Here is a 21432-nt window from a genome sequence, read left to right as displayed (position 1 = left end):
TGGACAGAGGAGCCTGGTGGGCTACCGTCCATCGGGTTGCAAAGAGTCGGACACGACTGAAGCGACTTGCAGGCATGTAGCACCAATCATAGTAAGTGATTAATAAGCCTTTGTTGAGCACATCTGGAGAAGCTGATTTTAAATAAATACAATACCAGGTGATACATTCATACATTCAAAACATGATACAGGCAAAATATAGGTAAAGGGGAGAGTTGTGTGTCCGTGTCAGCAACTGGATGTGTGTTGCAGAGGAGCAAGAAGTCAGACCTGGGGACTTCCCTGGTGGTCCAGGGGCAAATAATTAGCCTTCCGGGGCTTCCCTGGTGACTTAGTGGTAAAGAATCCACCTGCCTGTGCAGGAGATATGGTTTGATCCCTGATTCGAGAAGGGATCTTCTTCACATGCATCTAGACCCATGTGCCACAACTTTTGAGCCTGTGCTCTAGAGCCAGGGAACCGCAACTACTGAAGCCCTCACGCCCTAGAGCCTGTGCTCTTCAACAAGAGAAGCCACCGCAATGAGAAGCCGGTGCACCGCAACTAAAGAGTAGCCTCTGCTTGTTGCAACTAGAAAAAAGCCTGCTCAGCAACGAAGGCTCAGCACAGCTGAAAAAAATATAGAGAGAAAATAATAATGAAAAAGAATTAGCCTGCTAATGTAGGAGACACAGGTTTGATCCTTGGTCAGGGAGCTTGAATCCCACACACCCTGGAGCAACTAAGCCCATGTGCCACAACTACTGAGCCCATGTGCCCTAGAACCCGAGCTCTGCAACAAGAGAAGCCACTGCAATGGGAAAGAAGCCTGTGCACCAAAACGGGAGAGTAGCCCCTGCTCGCCACAACTAGAGAGAAACCCATGTGGCAACGGAGACCCAGCACAGAGAAAAATTAATGAATTAAAAAAGAAAAGTCAGGCCCTTCCTTTCCCCTCTCCAAGACTCTACCCCCTGCAGCCCAGTCTAGATGCACAAGCATGAAGCTGCCCTCTGGGTCCTGTGTTCCTCTTCTCCCGGCTTTGTGCCCTCCAAACGCAAATACCGCGACTCTATGCCCTGCCCCCCAGCCCTGTTCTCCGTCTTAGGTCATCACAACAGCATCATCTGCAGCATCACTAGGATCAGAAGCACATCGTGGGCAGCAACCTGGTGATCCTCTTGCAACTTCAATTAGATCAGGTCACCCTCCTCTGCAAGACCCTCGTCTCCACACTCGGAGCAGAAACCAGAGCTCTCCCAGTGCACCACGGCCACTGCTGGGTTTGGCCTCCTCACCTCTCCACCTCCTGCTGTTCTACTTCCTGCTTACTCAACTCCAGCCCAAAGCCCCCTGAGGCAGGTGGAGTTTGTCAGGCAAGCTCCTGGCTCAGGCAGGCTCTTGTACCTGTTGTTCCCTCAGCCTTCAATGTTTTTCCCTCGAGTCATCCCTTGCCCATCCTCTCACCTTCTCCAGGTCTTTACACTAATTCAGCTTCTGTAGGAATTTCAGCCTCTTCTCTTCCTTCCCATCTTTCGTTTTTTCTTCAGCACTTCGGTCATGATCCAACTCACTATACTTTTAACTTCTGTATCTTGTTGATTGTCTCTCTCCCCCATGTCGGCTGCATGGGGACAGGGACTTGGGTCTGTTTTGTTCACTGCCATGTCCCCAGTGCTCAGGACTGCATGGGGGACATAGGGCTGCTCAGTATTTATTGTATAAGGGAACATCAGCACTGCTAGCAGCTGTTGCATGCCTTCTGTGTTTTGGTAACTTTATTGCATCATCCGAAAAGTCACAAAGATTCTGTAAGATACTATGATCTCCTTTTGCTATAAATGCAAACAGTAAAGACTCAGAGGGGTCAGATGACCTGCTCAGGGTCGCAGAGTCAGTTACACTGCAGAGCTGGAGCTGAAATTCAGAGCCCACACTCGCCAGACTGCTGCCAGGAGAATTCCCCAGGCCTCTATCCCCAAGCTGACACTTCTTCGTTTGTCTGCCTGATTCTTCACACACCCAAGAAAACAGTCACCCCACACTCCTGTGTCCTGGTCGTTCTTTCAGGGATCCTAGGAACTCTGGAGCTATGATATGAGCTCACAGGTTCACAGCTTCCACAGGACAAAGAGTTGGCATTGCAGTGCCCCGGCACAGGGAGATGGCCTGGCCAAGTGCAGCTGAACATGTAATGGTTTCCATTTACAATTCTATCTGGGGTTTTAATTAAAATCAAACTCTTCTAGTAGACATCTACCACAATTGAATTTCACCTGCACTCTAATGTCTGAGTTCTTGAGTGATTTCTTTTCCTCTCCTGACTACTTTCGTTCCTGGATGGTGCCAAGAAAGGAGTATGGGGAGAACAGAGGACGTCAATAACTCACAGTCAATCCAGTGAAATACACAATTTGTTTGCTGTTTTGTGAGAAGAAATAAACTCTCCATAAGTGGAAAAATTATATCAAAGGAATAACAAACTACAGAAAGATTAGCAAATAAGTAAAAAAATATTGTAAGGATCTTTCAGACAAAGCTGTTGGAGTACTGCTTTTTATTCACTTAGAATTGTCATTATAACTTGGTGGGCATTCTTGGTTTTAGACTGTACATAAAGTAGGAACAACCAGATAAAGTGAAATTTTAAAAGTTCCTCCCAGGAACTGTATGGGGCTCTGAGGTCCTATGAAATGAGCAAGCACTTCTCGGACCCCAGAACTAACCTCGGGACTTAAAACAGAGAAACATCCCCTTGAGTTGCCCTGGGTGACATGAGAGTACAGGTGTGATGCTTCCCTTTCTCATCACCTGCTTCTCATCTAACCCCAAATCATTAGGTTTATACTGTTGAAAACTCCCTTTTCCAGTTATAAACTGATGTGTATGGTAGTAGAAGAAAGAACACTGGGTTAAGAGTCAGGAATGTGCTCACTCAGTTGTGTCAGACTCTTTTGTAACCCTATGGACTGTAGCCCGCCAGGCTCCTCTGTCCATGGGATTTCCCAGGCAAGAATACTGGAGTTGGGTACCCATTTCCTACTCCAGAGAATCTTCCTGACCTAGGGATTGAACCTGAATCTCTTGGGTCTCCTGCATTGGCAGGTAGATTCTTTACCTCTGCACCACTTGGGAAGCCCAAGAGTCAGGAATCCTGTGCCCTAATCCAGACTCTGGCCTTTTTTATCTGTGGGTTCCTGGATGAGCCTCTTATCCATAACATGACCTGTTGGTCATCTATTTCCACTTAAGATGACCAATAAGGAAAATTCCGTTTTATTTTGAATTGGAATACATATACACAGCTTCCCAGGTAGATTTGTGGTAAAGAGTCTGCCTGCCAATGCAGGAGCTGCAGATTTGAGCCCTGGGTCGGGAAGATTCCATGGAGAAGGAAAGGGCAACCCGCTCCAGTATTCTTGCCTGGGAAATCCCATGGAGGGAAAAGACTAGCAGGCTACAGTCCATGAGGTCCCAAAGAGTCGGGCACGACTGAGCACACACAGATACAACAGCTACTACTTAAAATTATATAATCACATTCTTCTGTTTATTTTCTTTTTCTTTTTTTTAAATTTATTCAGCTGCTCCGGGTCTTAAGTGGCAGCATGTGGGATCTTTGACCTTTAGTTGCAGCATATGGGATATAGTTCCCTGACTAGGGATCAAACCCAGGCCCCTTGCATTGGGAGTGCAGAATCTTGGCCTCTGGACTGCCAGGAAGTCCTCATGTTTTGTTATTTTCTAAATACAAGGTATATATCCTTTACTTTCCAAGGTTCATCAATTGGATGGAAGGAAGATAGAGGCAGGGCGTGTAAGAACTGGGGGCTCGAGAGGTAGACTACATGGGTAAGAATCTTACCTCCTGATAATGGGCATTCTTAGGCAAAATATGCATCATCTCTTTAGCCTCAAAATGGAAACAAGACGACAAACCACACAGAGTTAGTGTAAGGATCACATGAACTAACGCAATGAGGTGTCCTTACACGTAGCAACGGCTCCATAGACATGTTTCCCGAATTACAGGGTTTTGAGGTTTTATTTAATAAGTTTAATACTTTTCTGATTGTTTCCACCACAAGAATATAATTACAATTGCAGAGACCAAGGGGAAGACATTTGCTGGGAGGAGGAGAGAAGTTATTTACTTAAGAACAGGAGTCAACTTGATTTATAAGTGAAATAGGAGACAGTCTTTCCTTTGGAGGGAAGCTTTTATTTCAGAGAAGGATCTCAGGGCAGGAAGTTACCCAGTGACACCTTATGAACCATCCAAATGAGATGCAGCCCCTGAAAACCTAGATGTGCCCACAACTCTTGATTTACTGCTCATAGGGCGGAAAGAACTGATTTCTAAGTTAGGGTTTAAGTCAAGCTTCATGAAGCCATCTGAACCACTCAAGGGTCATTAACTTGCAGTTGTGGAGGTCAGAAGTCTAAAATGGGTCTCACTGCGCTAAGACCAAGGTGTTGTCATAGCTATGTTCTTTCCAGGGGTGGAGGGCTCTAGGGAAGAATCCATTTTCTTGCCTTTTCTAGCTTCTAAAGGCTGCCTAGTGGCTCTTGGCCTCTCCTCCATTTTTCAAAGCCAGCGTTCACCAGTCGAGTCTTTCCCATGCTGTCTCGCTCTGACACTGACTCTCCTGCCTCCCTCTTTCATTAATGAGGACCCTTGTGATTACACTGGGCCCACCCAGATAACCTGGGGCTTCCCAGGTGGCTCAGCGATAAAGAATCCGCCTGCAATGCAGGAGACCTGAGAGGAAATGGCAACCCACTCCAGTATTCTTGCCTGGAGAATCCCATGGACAGAGAAGCCTGGTTGGCTGCAGTGCCTACGGTTGCAAAGAATCGGACATGACTGAAGCGACTTAGCAAGCATGCATGCACCCAGATAACCTAGAAGAATCTCCCCAATCTCAAGTTCAGCTGAATAGTAATCTTAATTCCATTAGCAATCTTTTTTTATTTGTCTGTGCTGGGTCTTCATTGCTGCACTCGGACTTTCTCTAGTTACAATGAGCGGGGGACTAGTCTCTAGCTGTGCACAGGCTTCTTACTGTGGCGGCTCTAGGCGCACAGGCTTTAGGAGCTGCGGTTCCTGGGCCCTCGAGCACAGGCTCAGTAGTTGTGGCTCACAGGCTTAGCTGCTCTGCGGCATGTGGGATCCTCCTGTACCAGAGATCGAAACTGTGTCCCCTGCATTCTTAATTGCTGGATCACCAGGAAAGTCCCACCACCTGTGATCTTAACCCCCCTTTGCCATGCAATATATCTCCTGGTTTAAGATGTAGGCAACTTTGGGAAAAGGGCATTATTCTGCCTATCACAACCTCTAACTAGCTCTGTGATGATAGGTGAAATTATTCCTTTCCTCTAAATATCAGTTTACTTTCTGGGAAAATAGGGAAGGTAATGATGATAGCACCTATCCCTAGGAACTACTGAGAGACTAAAAGTAAATTATGATAATGAATGAAAAGGGATCCATAAATGTTAGCCTTTATCATCATCATCGTCGTTTACGGGGGAAGTAGGTCAAGAGGTTATGCACACTCAGTCCTCCCCTCTGTATTGCGTGCGGTAGAATGAGCCACATCAGAGGCCTGGCCTCCTGCCTCTCCCCCATGCTTCCTTCGCCCTCCCCTGGTTCAGGACAGTGAAGCAAGAGCAAGCACCACGACTTGACGGACAAGGGACTACTCCCCTCCAAGTGGAGTCCTTTGAGCTTCTGGTGTTTGAACTAAGCTAGCTCTCACGTCTTAGAAAGAGACTTGTGAGGTAGTTCTAGCCCCAGACTAGTTTCTCAGAGTCCCTTGAATGCATGGAGAAGCCCTGGGAACCCCTGGGCTGTAACAAGAGCAAAACTCGTTCCTGAAGGGACAGGTGTCTGTGTGCCTCCGTGCCTCCGCGTGAATCCAAGCCTTCTCAGAAAGTGCGCTCGGTTTGTTTTCCCTCTCAGTGAAGTCCCTGAGCCCCTTCAGTTATTCTGTGTCACACCCCAGCGAACTCCAAGGAGCTTCAAAGAGGGGAGGCGCTGGGCCTGTCCAGAGAACAAGAGGCCAAGGCTAATTGGACCTCAGTCCCCTGTTTCTGCTCCATTCAGATCAAAGACTTGGGCAAGTACTTTCTTAAACTTCGAGGCATCTGTTTATGTTTTACCTGATTTCTCAAATAGTATCAGGAATCAGCCTGGTTATTCCATGTTCCTAAGAAAGATTCTTTTAATTGCCCCATTTGTTTACATTCAACCTACAGTGTTTTCATTCATTAGACTGATTCTGCTGTATTTATTCATGGAAATATACTATATTGTATATAATATACACACGTATAGAATATATGTTAAAATGCACATATACAGAAAATGTTTATATAAACCACCTTACAAATGAGAGGAGAACTTCTCACATTAACCACATCAATGAGGAGCTTGGATCTTTGGAAAATAAATAAAATCTACAAATCACATGTGTATTTCATGTATTAATATTTCATAAGTATACAAAGTAAGTTCACTTCTTATCATCAATAAGATAGGAATAAGAATCAAAGGCCAATAAACATATATACATGGACATACATATGAAACATACAAGCTTCATCTCATTTTACTTTTGCTTTCTTTTTTCTTTTTCTATTTAATTTTTTGTGGGGGGGGGGGGCACCATGTGACATGTAGGTTCTTAGTTCCCTGACCAGGGATTGAACTGGCACCCCCTGCAATGGAAGCTTGGAGTCTTAACCACCAGACCACCAGAGAAGTCCCCTGTCTCATTTTAGATAACAATTTCCAACTATTCCTTTGTCAAATTTATATCAAACTTTCTGACATACTAAGATGATTTAGTTTCACCTTTTTTTCCCTACTCCTGGCTCTGGGAGAAATTTTAGTGATCAAAAACTAGAATCAGGGGACTTCCCTGGTAGTCCTGTGGTTAAGAATCCACCTTCCCACCCCCCGCAAAAAAAAAAAAGAATCTATCTTCCAATGCAGAGAATACCCATTCAATCCTTGGTCAGGGAATTAAGATCCCACATGCTGTGGGGCAGCTAAGCCCAAGAGCCACAACTACTGGGTCACTGCAACGAAATATCCCATGTGTCACAACTGAGACCTGGTACAGCCAAATAAATATATTAATTTTTTTTTAAAAAACTAGAATCTGTGGCAGCAAGAAGAAAAATGGCTAATGTCTAGATGATTCGAATGTTTGAGAATCCATGCCTTAAAAAATGCCATAGCTATCAAACCTCTAGCACTTAGTAAAAATGCCTTAGCTCTACTGTTTGAGAGCTTCATGGGGATCTAATGGTTCAATCTTAGGCCAGATATCCAGATAAAGCTTGTATGTTTCATATGTATGTCCATGTAAGAAAAAGAAACATAAAGAAAAATCCACCTGAATCAGAAAAACAGTTGTTATTCAGTTGCTAAGTCATGTCTGACCCTTTGCAACCCCATGGATTGTAGCCCGTCAGGCTTCCCTGTCCTTCACCATCTCCCGGAGTTTGCTCAAACTCATGTCCATTGAGTTGGTGATGCCATCCAACCATCTCATCCTCTGTTGCCCGCTTCCCCTCTTGCCTTCAATCTTTCCCAGCATCAAAAAACAGTATTTAACCTATTTAAAACATTTAATTTAAACTTATGAAATTTGTTTCCCAAAATTTTTCAGTTTATCCTAGGTTTTTAGATTTATGATATTAAGAAAGCTTTAGCTTGCAACAAGCAGAAATGTAGTGTGACCAGAGTGGCTATTCTTACTGCTATTATCTTAGAGGAACTGACTTCTTTGTCTCTGTAAAAGAATTTTCAAGAGTGGCTGATTTAGAAGGACCCTGAGTAAGAAAAATCATACAGGCTCACCTCTAGTACAAGATACTGATAATAATAATATTCTACTAGTCACTGTTGTGAACTACAAACGTTTTCAAGCTGCATGACATTCTGAGGGCAGAGAGATACCTGAACCAGCCAAACGATTTCTTAACCCAGGAGTTCTAAACAATGACTTGTTTACTTATCATCTACCAGAGCCATATAGAGGTTAAGCTCTGAAACCAGACTGCCCAGGTTCAAATTCTGCCTCCATGCTTAGAAGCTATGTGACCTTCAACAAGTTATTTGACCTCTGTGCCTGTCTCCCTGTCTGTGAGATAATGTTGATAATACCTGTCACAGGATGGTTGTCAGGATTAAGTAAATGTTTAGAAAAATGCCATTTAGAAAATACCCAGTAATTCTTAATTTCTCTCCATACCTGGAGAGAGGCATATAAATACCTCTTTTATATGCCTCACAGGTTATTTTAAAGGTTAAGATTAGAAAAAGTTTATAAAACATTTGAGACACGGTACTCTAAACTATTAGAGTGACTCTACGCTGATCTGGAAGTTGGCTCAATAATTTTAACTATCCCTGAAAGAAAGCTTCTGATTAGAAGCCAGACACCAGAACTGCTAAAAGCTAGAAATAAAACAGAAGCAGCAGCATTAGCATAAAGGCAAAAGAAGAAAAAACAGAAAGAAGGAAAAGATCATCTTTGGTCTGCCTACTATCTGTTAGGAACTTGACCTGTATAATATTTAATGCTCACCAATACTTATGAGGTAGATATTTTGCTAACCACAAAACTAAGTCCCAGAAGTTAAAATAAGCTGCCCAAGGTCACAAAGTTTTAAATAGCAGAGCCCAAGTTCAAACCCAGATCTGTCCAATGCCAAAACCCATTAAACATTCGCCCACTCAACTATAAAACAGGTAGCACCCCCACCCTTTCAAAAAAAAATAAAGCCGCTTGTTGTGTTCCTATAGCTAAACAACAGAGAAGGCCAGTGTGACATCAGTGATTAAGGAGAGTGACATGCTGATCACTATAGCCCTCGACTCAACTAGTGAGCAACAGACTCTAGGGAAAATCCTTGAAGGGGGACCACCAAACAGCAGCCGGAGCACTGCAGCCCTCCCAGGAGTCAGTCTACCGTGCTTGGCTGCATCCGCAGAGATGGCGAGATGAACAGATAATGGTGCAGAAAAAATATAAATATGTGTTGCTTGAGTGGAAAAATGAATGAAGGAAAAGTACAGAGAATTCCCTGGCAGTCCAGCAATTAGGACTCTGCGCTTCTAGGGCAGGAGACATGGGTTCAGTCCCTGGTCCAGGAACTAAGATCCCGCATGCCACACTCCAAGATGCTATGTGACGTTCAACAAGTTATTTGACCTCTCTGTGCCTGTCTCTCTGTGAGATAAGGTTAATAATACCCTTCATAGGATGGTTGTGAGAACTAAGTTAATGCATGTACATATTAAAAAAAAAAAAAAAAAGATATTTTGTTCTTCACAAAATACTCAAATTTCCAAACAGTCTTTCTAACCCTACCCTAGCCACCTCCAGCTTTGAACTGCCTGCTGCCAGATTCCCACCTGCTAGGATGCTGCCTTGTCACAGTTGTCTGCAAACCCTCCTCCTCATCCCCTAGATCTTTAGCCCCTGGCTCACTGTCAGCCTCTCACCAATGTCACTCCTGCCAGCACACATGATGCATGCAACTTCAGATGATCCTCTGTCCTCCTTACTCCCTCCTCCAAGCCATCGTGGATACTCGCTTAGTCCCTAATTGTGTCATTCCGTTCAGTTCAGTTGCTCAGTCGTGTCCGACTCTTTGCGACCCCATGAATTACAGCACGCCAGGCCTCCCTGTCCATCACCAACTCCCAGAGTTCACTCAGACTCACGTCCATCGAGTCAGTGATGCCATCCAGCCATCTCATCCTCTGTCATCCCCTTCTCCTCCTGCCCCCAATCCCTCCCAGCATCAGTCTTTTCCAATGAGTCAACTCTTCGCATGAGGTAGCCAAAGTACTGGAGTTTCAGCTTTAGCATCATTCCTTCCAAAGAACACCCAGGGCTGATCTTCTTCAGAATGGACTAATTTGATCTCCTTGCAGTCCAAAGGACTCTCAAGAGTCTTCTCCAACATCACAGTTCAAAAGCATCAATTCTTCGGCCCTCAGCTTTCTTCACAGTCCAACTTTCACATCCTTACATGACCACTGGAAAAACCATAGCCTTGACTAGACAGACCTTTGTTGGCAAAGTAATGCCTCTGCTTTTCAATTTGCTATCTAGGTTGGTCATAACTTTTCTTCCACGGAGTAAGCGTCTTTTAATTTCATGGCTGCAGTCACCATCTGCAATGATTTTGGAGCCCCCCCAAAAAAAGTTTGACACTGTTTCTACTGTTTCCCCATCTATTTCCCATGAAGTGATCTGCAAACCCTCCATAACCCAATTCCAAGCGGCAAACCCTCCATAACCCAATTCCAAGCACCCCACTCTCTGATCAATGCCTCCTTTCTTTCTTTTCTTTTTTGTAAGTTTTATTGAGACATCACTCATATACTATAAGATTCAGCCTTTTCAAGTGATCAGTTCAGTGGTTTTAATGTATTCATAGAGTTGTTCAACCATTACCACCATCAACTTTAGAGTATTTTAATCACTACCCACACAAAATACACCACACCTATTAGCCTTCATGCCCCCTCATTTCTCCCATTGCTCCCAGTCTAGGCATCTCTGTGTATATATTTAACTATTTTGAGTATTTCATATTATATGATATATGGCCTTTTATGTCTCATTTCTTTCCATTAGCATGTTTTCAAGGTTTATCTAAATTATGGCAGAATGAAGTACCAGAATTTTATTCTCTTTTATTGCCAAATAATGCTTTATTATATGTATATGTTAGTTTTTACACATTTATTAGTTGATGGAAATTGTGTATAAACTTTTTATGTGATGAAAGCTTTCATTTCTCTTGGGTCTGTGCCTAGGAGTGGAATTGCCGGATCACGTGCAAAGAGTCGGACACGACTAGCGACTGAACTGAACTGATGGTAACTTTAGGGCTTCCCAGGTGGCTTAGTGGGTAAAGAACTTGCCTGCAATGCAGGAGATGCCGGAGATATGGAGGAGGGCATGGCAACCCACTCCAGTATTCTTGCCTGGAAAATTGCATTGACAGAGGGGCCTGGTGGGCTACAGTCCATAGGTCACAAAGAGTCAGACACGACTGAAGCGACTGAGCACAGCACAGCATGGTCACTTTACATTTTGACATTTTAAGAAGCTACCGGACAGCCTATTTTCTAGTAACATCTTATCCCATCAACTGTGAATGAGAATTCCAATTTCTCTACAATCCTCCTCGACACTTGTTAGTGTCTATCCCAGTTATTACAGGCATCCTGTTAGGTATGAAATGATACCTCATTGTGGTTTCGATTTGCATTCCCTCTGCTCTCTTTTTAGCTTGTTTGTTCTAATACTCTAACTCCAACAATTTTTTTTTTTAAATCCCATTCATTTTTCCTATGGTGCTTTCACTGCTTCTCTCCCATTTCAAAGAAGTACTCACTTCCTTTCTTATCTATCTTAATGTCCATGGGCCATTTATATAATCAGTTATTTGTATAAACTCTCAGCTTTTTTGCTCTTCTCTTTCGTCCTCATACTCATCTGGCAAAACCCCAGGCTTGGTTGAATCAAGCTCTCTATCAATGTCACACTTTAATTTGCACCGATGCAAGAAGCTGGTCTCAGCTTAAATCCATGACCTTCAACCTCAAGTCAGCCCTTAATGTTACTTGGCAATGCTCAATCCATTCACTTGTCAATCCCCAAAGTCACTCTTTCCTCTTCTTCCCTGGTTAATTTCATAGCTTTGTCAGCTTCAATCCTGCACCACCATCCTCACACTGACTTAGCTTCCTATTTCACCAAGAAAAGAGATGCAATCAGAAGACAATGCCCCCAAATTTTGCCACCACATGGACTTCTCTATTTACTTTATCATCCTTTCTGTTACTAGGGTTGGACTGGCGATAGTGATAGGCCCTTTTGTACCCCAAATCTCATCCTTTATCACCCTACTCATGTACTCTATTCCAGCAACTGTTCACTCTCAGGTGTGATCACATTTTCCCACTCAACTGGATTAATTTCATTATTGAAAAAGTTTCTATTATTTCTCCCATCTTAAAAAAAGCAAATCTTCTAATCCTACATCTTCCTCCAGCTTTTCTGGAGGAAGATGTAGGATATTCATTTTTTTCTCTATAGTTTTAACTTTAGGATCACATGTGTAATTGCCTGCTGTTAGGAGAAGGCGATGGCACCCCACTCCAGTACTCTTGCCTGGAGAGTCCCATGGACAGAGGGCCCTGGTAGGCCAGTCCATGGGATCGCTGAGGGTTGGACACAACTGAGCAACTTCACTTTCACTTTTCCTTTCATGCATTGGAGAAGGAAATGGCAACCCACTCCAGTGTTCTTGCCTGGAGAATCCCAGGGACCGGGGAGCCTGGCAGGCTACCATCTATCGGGTCGCACAGAGTCGGACATGACTGAAGTGACTTAGCAGCAGCAGCAGCAGATATTAATTTAGCATCTCAAATATTACAAGCCTAAAATTAAACTATTGTTGTTCCCCTGAACCAGCTCTTTTATGGCAAATAGCAGCACTGTCTTCAATTTCTCAAACCAAGAACCTTAAGAAGTCTCTCTCACATTACACGTTGACTCTATCAGCAAAGCCTAAATTACCACCTCAAAAATATGTTCCCAATTTCATCACTTCTTGCCAGTGACACTGCTCCTGACCAGCTCTGACATTTCACCATCTCTTATCTGGATATTTAGTGGGATCCTAACTGGCATTTCTGCTTCTGCCCTTGTGCCCCATCTACTCATTCCACATCCCTATGATATAATGTATTTTCTTTCTTCCTATCTTTTTAATTTTTCCTAGCTTTATGGAGGTATTATTGACTTATATGTAAATGTAATGTGCATAATGTGATGATTTAATACATGGTGTCCCATAATGTTATTTTCAGCATAGCAGCCAAAGAGATCACTTTAAAACTAAATCAAACACATCACTGTTTGGCTTAGAACCATCTAATGCCTTCTCAGCCCACTTAGAGTAAAAGCTCAAGTCCTCTTAAAGGCCTTCAAGGCCCTGCACAATCACACAATCTGCCCCTCTCTATCTCCTTGTCCTTTCTCCCATCACTGTCCCTTGGGCTTACTCTACTTCAGCCACCCTGGCTTTGCTGAGATACCCTGAATTATCCAAGGATACATCTACTACATGGTCTTCGCACTTGATGGACTTTTGTTTGGAACATCTTCCCCCAGGCAGCCATATGTTTTACTCCCTCCCCTCCTTCAGATCTCCTGTGTTTTTTAGAAGCTTAGCAAAGGCTGTTCCAAATCAGAAACTTTCTGAGGCAGCAAGGAGAAGTTGGAACAGGAAAAAGAAGAGAACAGAAACTGGATATTTAAACTTTGAGGAGGTTGTCCTAAAGGCCAAGGTCTTGTTACTTATAATTTGACTTAATATTCACAACCTGCAAGATGAAGATGGTTATATATCCATTTTACAGATGAGCTAACAGAGACACAGAGGGATAAAGTCAGAACCCTTAACAAATCTCTGGTCAATGGTGGAACTTGGTATCTAATCAAAAAATCCAACCTCAAAACCTTTCCTTGGCCCATGAGATCACAGATATTAAGCTTCCTATGTAGTTGAGAGCAAGTTGGGAATGGATGCCCATTACGGAATTCAAATATTTGCAATAGTAAGGAAATCAATATGGCTTATTTTCACAAATTCTTCACCTTGACTCTACCCTAAAATGAAACTTCTGTGTGCTCAACTGTGGGTTAATGAGATTCCAGAGATTCCTGGCAATCTCTCAACTAATCGTCTAGGATCACTTTTGCATGATAAAAATTCCATCAAGTGGTTCACTGCATGAGGACTCTGGCCACAAATTTACTCCTTCCAGTTGCTGCTAAGGAGGCATAAATAGAAGGTCCTGTCAATGAAGGAAATGGAAGGAAAGTAATTTGTTAATGGCTTTACTCCACAACGCCATTTCTAATAGCCCATGCTGGGTGGCCCAAATATTTAGAAATCCATGCTCCATAGACCTTTGGAGATGAGTGGCAACCCTGGGCCTCCTGCAGATGCCTGAGGAAGCTGGGGGTGTCTGGCTCCCCCGTAACTATGCTGCCATAACCCACCCCCACATTCATTATCTTTCAATTATCAGCTTGGCATTTCTTCCTCCCCTTGGCTTATTCTTCTCTCCTGACCTCTGACTTAAGTATTTGCTTTTCCCTGTCTGGAATCCTTGATCAAACTAACTTCAATCACTCAAAACCTGCACTGTGAGGAAGGAGATGAGTGTGGGGGAGCAGTGACAACCAAGAGACTTACACGGAGTTGTTTGCACCAGACCTCCTGGTCAACCTCTCCCTTCTTAGTTAACAGTGATGAGTTACTCATTAAATGACCATGAACCGGCAGCAAGAGGCTGGTTTTCTATAAGCAGTAAATCAACTCAACAGAAAGGCTAATTTAAAATGTCTTATCCATTTCGGTCTCTACTTCCTATAGTTGAAGTTTAGGGATTAAATGGCAGTCAGGATACTATGGAGCAGTCCCCTAAGTCTTATTAACTGCCATCAGTATAATGATAAATTCCAGCTGGAAACATTTCCCAGGTGCTAATTAGTCTAAAGATAATCAATTTAATGCAGATAAAAATCTTGAGAGGTCAGTTAGTATTGCACCCATTTTACAAAGGACAAATGTGAAATATTTGGACTTTGCCACAAAGTCCAATATTAATTATGGGGAATTTAGACTCAGTTTAAGGCCAAATCCATTAGGCAACACATCTTCCTATGGCTGGCAACATCCAATGAAAATATTAATTTCCTTCTACATGCACTGGTATCTTCCATTGTCCACACCCTCCTAGAAGCCAGCTGATTGAGGAGACTGAGAAGTGAAACCCACAGGGGTCAGCCTCCTTGGGGAGGGACCAGGACTGGCCTTAGGGCCATGATGATGGAGGACAAAGGGCAGAGCACCCATCAGAGATTGCATTTCTCTTGTGACCATGGTGAGACGCTGCAAGCTAAAAATGCTGACCTCCCAGCAGTGCTGCGTAATGGTGACAAGTTGCCCTTGGGTGTCCTGTCACGGTCTAGGCTCCATGAGGACACCATTCTTTGGCCAACTTACTGTGTCTCCAGACAAGTCTAAATCCAACTGGCTTGGGCTACATCTTTGTGTTTCAATTGACAATGACAACAATAAAGACTTGTCGAGCGTCTGCTTTGCATCAGTCATTGCGCCGGGTCCCAGGGAGACAGGGCTCCAAAAGTGAGACATGGCATGGAATTCTCAGTTAGGGGGAAACAAACAGCTAAACTGACAATTCATCTGCTATGTACGTGTTATGATCAGAGTAAGTGTATATATTTGAACCTGAGAGCTCCAATAGGGATTGTGTCCTACCCCTAATAGCTTGGAAATGCAAGAAATATGTGTGTTTAATCTGTAAAAATCAATGCACAATGGGTCAGAGTAGAGACAAGTAAAGAAAAATGAAGGAGATGTAATAACCCCTAAAGCACCACCTAGGTCTGAAATCCTGATTCAGATAGTAGAGAATCCGCTTGCAATGCAGGAGACTAGGGTTCGATCCCTGGGTTGGGAAGATTCCCTGGAGAAGAGAATAGCTACCTACTCCAATATTCTGGCCTGGAGAATTCCATGGACAGAGGGGCCTGGTGGGTTAAAGTCCATGGGGTCGCAAAGAGTCAGACACAATGGAGTGACTAACACATACACATACACACACACACACACACACACACACACCAAAACAAAACAGCCATCAGGACCTGCTATATGAAGAAAGATAAAGTTGGGCCCTAATGTTTCCTGTGTATGGAAAATCAACTGCAGGAGGCTCTCATATTTGAGGAAATTATTTTATTCCCAATGGAACTGGACGTTAAAGTGTTTATACTTTCTAGCTACTTACTGTTAAAAAAGGAAGCCATCAAGAGCAAGTTGGCAGAGAGAGCAGGGTTTGGTTCCAGTGGCCATCAACACTGACCTTCCTAGAAAGGAATGATTTCTTTGACGGCCTTGAAAATGGCTTTCAGGATTCTTTCTGTGCAATGAAGTGGGAAGTAATTACTTTTCAGACATTTTTCAAATGCTGGCTAAATTGGATGGCTGGAGAGGACCGTGTGCTTAGGGCATGCTGTCATTTGGTGATCGCTGAGTTCTCTACTGAACACTTTGGGACGGGGGGAGATTGCCTGCATTTAATCCTTAAACTGACCCCATGAGGATAGTATGGTTATGATGAACAGATGTGGAAGCTCAGATTATGGTGATGTTTCTGAGCTTTTTTGCATCACAGTATCTCCTCCAGGGCTGAGAAGACCAATCTCTTGGCACACATGTACACTATTTTTTTTTAAACATTTGTTTATTTGGTTGCACTGGGTCTTATTGCAGCATGTGGGATCTTCATTGTGTCATGCAGGATCTTTCCTTGCAGTGCTCAGTCTCTCTAGTTGTGGCGAGTGGGCTCCGAGCACGCAGGCTCAGTTGATGCACATGGCTTCGTTGCTCCGGATCTTAGTTGGTCAGGATCTTAGTTCCCTGACCAGGGATTGAACCCGCATCCTCTGCATTGCAAGGTGGATTCTTAACCACTGGACCACCTGGGAAGTCCCACATGTACACTATTTGCAGGGCACTGGAGGGAGAGCTTGAGTTGAACAGGGTTAAGTATCTTGCCTGGGGTAAGAAAGTGGCTGAGCTGAGTTTTAAACCCAAGGCTGTGACTACCAAAACTGGGCTCCTAATCACTATCTTATACTACACTGTATCATCACGTTATATATACTGTGTTACAAATTCTCACAAATATCTCCAAAGATGAATTACATTTGTCTTTATCTTCAGAGCTCAGTCCCTCTACAATGCCTGTGTTGGAACATTGGACACACTCTCATTTTATTGGGTTATCCCAGTAGATTATATTTTCTTCAGCTTTTAGGATTCATCTTGTGGGTGCTTATTGCTTATTCACCTAGAATGTCAGGTTCAATGTCAACTGAGAAACAAGGAAAAGCAACTAAATATATTAAGGATAACAGAACAAGACACAAGTTTTAATCCCATGGCAACTGCCCCCATTTCAGTGGTATTACTGTCAGTCAAGCAATGAAGGAAGCAAGAAGTGCACATCTATTAACAAGACCATGGAGGATGGAGAGTAAGCTGTGGCTGTGAGCTGCCCATCCCGCTGCTGATCCAGGGTTTGTTTCAGGAGCCTAGAACTGTTATGAAGCTGATTCCCCAGGGAAAAAAGGGGAATGGACACAAAGTTGCAGTACTACCTATTAAAAGTATTTTACCCAGTGTTAACCCAATACCTCTTTAGTCTGTGCCTTAGAAAACCAGTCCATTACTGGCAGCTGAAATAATTCTCATTTACCACTAAATGCCTTCCCATTTGTTTTGCAAGCAGGAGCTTTTTCAGACAAGACCTTTTTTTTTTTTTTTTTTCAATATTAAAAATAAGAGGACTTCCCTGGTCCCCAGTGGTTAAGAATCTGCCTGCCAATGTAGGGGACAGAGGTTCAATCCCTGGTCCAGAAGGATTCCACATGCTATGGAGCAACTAAATCTGTGCACTACAACTACCAAACTCAAGCTCTAGAGCCCAAGAGTCGCAACTATTGAAGCTCATGTGCCCAAGAGCCTGGGCTCCACACAAGAGAAACCACTGAAACGAGAAGCCTGAACACTGCAACTGGAGAGTAGCCCTCACTCACTGCAAGGAGAGAAAAGCCCAAACACAGCAACAAATACCCAGCACAGCCAAAAACAAAAGAAAAATAAATAAATAAATATTTACATAAATATAAGTAATAAAAAAGAAAAGAAATGTGAATCTCTGAAGAAAAAAGGGAATATTCGATCTCAGTATATCATCACTCAACTCAAAAGAATTGGACCAGGAGCCCCAGTAAGAGAGAAATCATGCCAAATGTGTTTCCAAGAACAAAACCAATAAGAAATTCATTGAAGTATATTGTCCTGTTTCATTTGTGCAAAAGTTCTATTTCAATATTAAAGTTGAGCAAATGGTTCCAAATCAGATGACGGTAGTCAATACCCAGAGCTAGATCAAAACTACTGAATAGTAAGGTTTATGCCATAACTAAGAGATTTAAAAGAATGAGAATTATGTAAACTTTCCCCCTTCCTCCAAACTCGACAGAGAGGTGATTAGAAAAAAAAAAAAAAAAAAAAAGCTTTGCTTTTGCTGGACTAGAAGAAAAACAAGAAAAAGAGCAAAAGAGTAAGTCATTGATCAGGATGGCTGATGCCAAGTTCAACCCTCGGGATAGAAGGTTCTACAGAACAACTGCAGATCTGGGAGCAGGAAGACTTGTCCCTCCACTCTCCTTGGAGAATCCTGAACGGAAACATTCTCACAGACTGTCCTGTGCCAGCATGCAGGGCTACACCAGAGTGGCAGTGACCACAGGGCAGGTCCATCCAGAGAGCCCTCTGAGACAGACTGTCTATGTCCCCCTCCACATCTCCTGCAGCATCAGAGCAGCACAGAAGAGAGGCAGACATCTCCTCATTGTTTCTGTTCTTCCTTCCCTGAGATAGGGAAAGAGTTTGGCAGAGAAAAAGCCAGTGGGCTGGCTTATAGTCTCATGGTGGATAGACTGGGAAGCCTCAGTACAGGGGTAGCCCACAGACATCAGCTAGAGAAGACTCTTGAGAATCCCTTGGATTGCAAGGAGATAGAACTAGTCAATCCCAAACCTAGTCAATCCCAGGTTGATATATGAACCTTGAATGTTCATTGGAAGGACAGAGGCTGAAGCTGAATCTCCAATCTTTTGGCCACCTGATGTGAAGAGCTGACTCATTGAAAAAGACCCTGATGGTGAGAAAGATTGAAGGCAGGATGAGAAGGGGGCATCTCAGAGGATGAGATGGTTGGATGGCCTTACTGACTCAACAGACATGAGTTTGAGAAAGCTCCAGGAGATGGTGAAAGACCTGGAAGCCTGGGGTGCTGCAGTCCATAGGGTCTGGAGGGACTGATGCTGAAGCTGAGGTGACTGGGCTGGGAGGTGGGAGGGAGGTTCAAGAGGGAGGGGACACATGTGTACCTACGGCTGATTCATGTTAACGTACGGCAGAAACAAACACAATATTGTAAAGCAATTATCCTCCAATTAAAAATAAATAAACTTAAAAACTTCTAACCTGTGCCTTCCAGAAAATAACAATAAAAAAAAAAGGATCAGGATTTAAACCAGAAATAATTGTATTATCTTCAATTAGAAAAAATTTTGATTTCTATTACCAAGTAGAAATTAGGGCTTATGAATTAATTCAAGTATAGAGAAATAAAATGACTTCTTAGCTCACTGACATTTGTGTTGATAAAAATTTTCTCTATATATACGTTTTAATGTAAATTCACTGTTACTATTTTGATTTTATCTCAAATTTCAGATTGAGAGGCTTGATGTTCTCTTAAAGGAGTTTTCATCCTCAGGACAGGAATCAAAGGAACCTTTGTCGGGAGATGTAGTGGTGGGCATCACAGTGGCCACCCTAGCATCCACTTCATCCTTCCTTCACTTCGTTCACTGTGAAGCGGCCATGGTGACTACATTTCCGAATGAGCCACCTCCATGATGCAGGGACCGGGTCAGGAGAGCCAAGCTCCAGCTTGCCAGCCCATGATGTTTCCCAAGTCTGAGGGTTGGTTACGGGCTCTCAGCCAGCGGTGGGGACTGGTCTCCTCTCTCTGCAGATGGACATTGAAACAGGGAGCTGGCCTGAGTTTGAAATTGACACCATAGAAGGTAAAGAAAAGATGCCTGGGGCTTCCCTCGTGGCTCAGTGGTAAAGGATCCACCTGCCAATGCAGGACACAGGGTTCAGTCTCTGATCCAGGAAGATCCCACATGCCTCAGAGTAACCAAGCCCCTGAGCCACGACTACTGAGCCCATGATCTAGAGCATGGGAGTCACAACTACTGAGCCTACAAGCCACAAATACTAAAGCCCACAGGCCCGACAGCCCATGCTCCACAAGAAAAGCCACTGAAATGAGGAGCCTGTGCACCGCAACTAGATAGAAGTCCCTGCTCGCCATGCCGCAACTAGAGAAAAAAGCCTGTGCAGCAATGAAGACCCAGTACAGCCAAAAATAAAGAAATAAATAAAATTATTTTTTAAAAAAAGGAAAGATGTCTGACAAGTTACTAAATCAAATCAACTCTGAGCCGACTGCTTCCGACCTTCCAGTGCTGAGTCAATCTGTATGTTTTTTTGTGTGACATGGTTAGAGTTGGGCTTTGTATCTCATGCAACCAAAGAACCCTGAAATGTTGCGGTTGGAGAGCAGACTTTCTCAGCTCCTAAATCTGAACGTGTGAGTAAAGCAGGGCCTCGCAATAATTACCTCGGACTTTCATGTCTTTTGTTTAGAAGCATATTCAATGAGAAAAAAACAACAAAGGAATAAAAGCAAATTCTATGAAGTGGAAACCCCAGTGTGAGTGTGTGTATTTGTATTAGCCACTCAGTCCTGTCCGACTCTTTGGGACCCCATGAACTGTAGCCCACCAGGCTCCTCTGTCCATGGAGTTCTCCAGGCAAGAATACTGGAGTGGGTAGCCATTTTCTACTTCAGGGGATCTTCCCGACCCAGGGATTGAACCTGGGTCTCCTGCATTGCAGGCAAATTCTTTAATGTCTGAGCCACCAGGGAGGCCCTTGAAAACCCCAGAGTATCCTTTAATTTCCCGTATTTATCTTCCCTCCAACTTGTGGCATCATTCTCGCAGGGACCTCTGCATAATGGATCTATCTTGCTTTCCCTTCCTCCCTCTTCTTTTCTTTCTTAAAGACAGGAGGAGAGGAAGAAGGGTGGGAGGTGGAGAAGGCAGAATGGGGAGGGGGAGAAGAAGGAGAAACAGAAAGAGAGAGGAGGAAGGCAGGCCAGCTGACAGTCAGGCACCAGCTTTCTGCTTCTGATTATGTGCATGGAACGTTCTTTATTAGCTCTTATGTAAAAGTCAGAATGTGTGAGCCCATTGTTAGGGGTATTGGGTAACTCCAAGGGAATAATCCATTCCACAAATTCCAGCGACAACTCATGACCAGGTGATGCAAGCAGGGCACAGTGCACACTGTTTGATCCCCAGGAATATCAGGGCTGGCGGCTACAGGATTATTATATCTCACTCACCCCTTTCCCTCTCACGTACCACGCCTAGGCTCTTCCAGGCACCTCCCAGGCCAGAGTTTAGAACAAGCCACTGGGCGGGACGCTTATCAAAGTGCAAACATTGACTTTACAAGGTGGCAGTTAAAAATAACCTGCCAAAGGCCCCAAGTGCGTCAGGGAAGGCCATTGTCCTGTGTGGCATACCCAAGACTTCCTCCCCAAGGCCTCCTCTCCCACGTTCTTCTTCTTCTCTATTAAAAAAAAATTTTGG

General features: G+C 43.7%; 1 protein-coding gene across 2 annotated transcripts in view; it reads right to left on the bottom strand.

Moving 5' to 3' along the window:
• Positions 1-21432, bottom strand: part of SHROOM3 (shroom family member 3) — a 331372-nt gene that overhangs the window by 224846 nt on the left and 85094 nt on the right. The gene's annotated exons all lie outside the window — the stretch shown is intronic.

This window comes from Bos indicus, chromosome 6, assembly GCF_029378745.1.
Source record: "Bos indicus isolate NIAB-ARS_2022 breed Sahiwal x Tharparkar chromosome 6, NIAB-ARS_B.indTharparkar_mat_pri_1.0, whole genome shotgun sequence".
NCBI classification, from domain to species: Eukaryota; Metazoa; Chordata; class Mammalia; order Artiodactyla; family Bovidae; genus Bos; species Bos indicus.
The sequence above is the reverse complement of the archived record's forward strand: the minus strand, read 5'-3'. Positions and strand labels throughout refer to the sequence as shown.